A 2801-nucleotide genomic window follows, 5' to 3' on the forward strand; every position below is an offset into this window, starting at 1 on the left:
GTACCGCCGCGTCCATCTTTTTACGTCTCGGACGCCCATTTCCGGATGATAAGCTATGATTTTCAAAACTGCCGGCTTGACTTTCTCTTTATTGGCTTTTATCCTGTGCGTGGGCGCGTACCCGTTTGGAAAGATTCTCCATCATCCGGACGAATACGCCTATCCCATCGACTCGAAGTGGATATAACTCGAGCACGAGTCGGCAGATTCCGCCGTAAAAGTAGTCCCCATCCCCTCTGTCCTCCCCCCTCGCCCCCAGAATTCCTTCGCGGGTGCGTGTTGCCCTCTTTTCGGAGTCAATTCCCATTTCATCAAGACTTCCGCGGCGACCCACGCTGGTGGGGTGTCCACGGGAGAAAGGCCCGCTGCGTCCAGATCGATCAACTCTAACGGGCGTGTTGGGGAAGAGCGTTGGTAAAGTCCCTCTCGTCTTGCTATGTGGACGATGGAAACTGCGGTTTTCCCTTCACAGTTCCTCCCCTGACATTTTATCTCGTCTCCACCACGGCAAATCGTTCTACGTAATGTTGTACGTATTTGGTTGGTGGAATTGAAACTAAATGGGAAACCATCTATGAATGGAAGTTCATTGTGTTGAAATAAAAACAAAAATATTTTGCTGCGCTGTAAAACAGTAAACGTATATGGTCTACATGATACCATGCAATCCACCGCTAGGGTGTGTGGCAGGGGGTGATTACACACCAGACGACTTTTGCAACACAATATATTGCCCCCCACCCCCTTAGCGCTGTCGGAAAACGTTTTTCCGATCCCTTATCGCTCGCGGGATACATCTTTCTAATTTTATGATCTCATTTACATTCGATATGAATTTAAATAAGATCATAAATGGATTTAGATGATCTCTCCTGCCATAATACGATTGAATTAAAAATACATTTTCAACATCATCGTTAAAAAGACCCCCTTACAATTTATGCAAGAGGTACTTCAATCTGTAAATTAGCCTTCTTGGTGCGAGTGATTCCCGACCCTGTTCCCCTAATAATTTTCATATTCCATTCGGTATATCATGACAAAGTTTAAAAAATTTGGCTCCTCTACGATGCACCCGATCTAATTTAGTAATTCAAACTTCATGAGGAAACTATATACTAGTGGCATATTTTAAATGAAACCTAATTACCGAAAGATAACATTGTTCTTTAGCCTTCTCACCACATTCCCCCAACATTCCTCTGCATGCAGTGAATCGTTTTTCACCAAACGGCTTAATCGAGTCTCGTTCTGTTACATTTTCGGTGGAACATTAGTGTCTTGAAATTTTTAAACTAATGAGCATCCAAAGCTATACCAATCATGTTTTAAAGAACTGCCCTTCGTGGTACGCTGAATTTTCAAAAAACTATTGAGCAATACGGTTTTCTGTACGCTGTATCATCACCAACTCTAGCGCCTAGCTTTGTGAAGTAATAACATTTAATAATTTCTCATTCTCTTAAATCGAAAAAAAAACACGATCATAACTAATGTAAGCTATTTTATTTGTTTCATTGTATTTTTGTTCTATTATTACATCTATATTTCCATTTTCAAACTGCTGGCGCTAATAAATCTTGTGTTTGAGCATTGATTCAAATTCCCTTTGTTTTAAAACCAGCTCACGCAACAGGCTTATATTTTATAATTATGAACGCAATAAGGTTTAAATATTTTTCTTAGCTTACGTCGGCTTCGCTAACAATGAGTGCAACTATTGCAGAGATCGGAGATTTAGTGCCATCGCTGGCAACCCAGCTCAATCAATAACTTCATTAGATTTTTATTGAACTGTACCTTTCTATCTACATAGACCACCATTAATTTACTAATCTGTAATCTTACTAAAAGAAATCACATAAGTTAACACTTTATAATGGTCATTGAGCCAATTAAAAAGGTGTAATCTATTAGTTATATTTGCATTATCTCCCTTCAATGTACTTGCAAATGGACTCCTCCATCCAATATAATCCTATTTAGGGTTGGCATTTTAAAAATTAATATTTTAATGTTAGATCTTCCAAAAAGTTTTGAATTGCATGTTTTTGTGGTTAAAGTCAATGCAACTGCATCAGTTTTTCGAATCCATCAAATGATCGTCCAAATCGGAATTAATGACCCTAAATACATTATATATCATAAATGAACAACTCGGCACTTATGTTGTCCCTAGGAGTTCACTGCACGTAGTTAATGGCTATTTCACTCAGTAATGAACGCTACAATTTTCCGGTATTGTGAACAACATAGTGGATATTAGTGAATCTGTTCACCAGGGATTGGGACAAATTGGCTTATACGTACATGTAAAATAAGCAGACTAATAAGTTCTCATCTTAAAGATAAGTCTGTTTATAATCGCTACTGTTATTTAACTTATTAGGCTTTTTATAATCGCTACTGTTTATGAAGTATTCAATAAAATCCTTCAAATTATATATAGCAGAGTGGCGCAGTGGAAGCGTGCTGGGCCCATAACCCAGAGGTCCGTGGATCGAAACCACGCTCTGCTAACCTTTTTCTTCGGTTTATAAAAATTTTCCAATTCCCTCATCCATCAATAATGCTAAGCGTTGAAAACATTTCCCATTGCAAACTTGACATAATTAAATTACTACTTGATTTGACATTATACTACGTACATTGTATAATTAGAATTCTTTACTCTACATTTTGCTTCCTGATGATGGTGCGTCTTTTTGTCTTTTGTTAGCTTAAATTAAACTAAATTTAATTAAAATTTTGTCATGATCCATTGATTCAATTTAAAAATAATAAGAACAGTTTTTTTCAAA

General features: G+C 37.7%; 1 non-coding gene across 1 annotated transcript; it reads left to right on the forward strand.

The window, feature by feature from the left end:
* The first annotated feature begins 2447 nt into the window (after window positions 1-2447).
* On the forward strand, window positions 2448-2519 carry TRNAM-CAU (transfer RNA methionine (anticodon CAU)). The gene has a single exon. It is a non-coding gene; the product is annotated as a tRNA-Met (tRNA).
* Window positions 2520-2801: the final 282 nt, after the last annotated feature.

Source organism: Hetaerina americana, unplaced genomic scaffold (assembly GCF_022747635.1).
Source record: "Hetaerina americana unplaced genomic scaffold, ioHetAmer1.1.p SCAF_7, whole genome shotgun sequence".
Classification (NCBI taxonomy): Eukaryota; Metazoa; Arthropoda; class Insecta; order Odonata; family Calopterygidae; genus Hetaerina; species Hetaerina americana.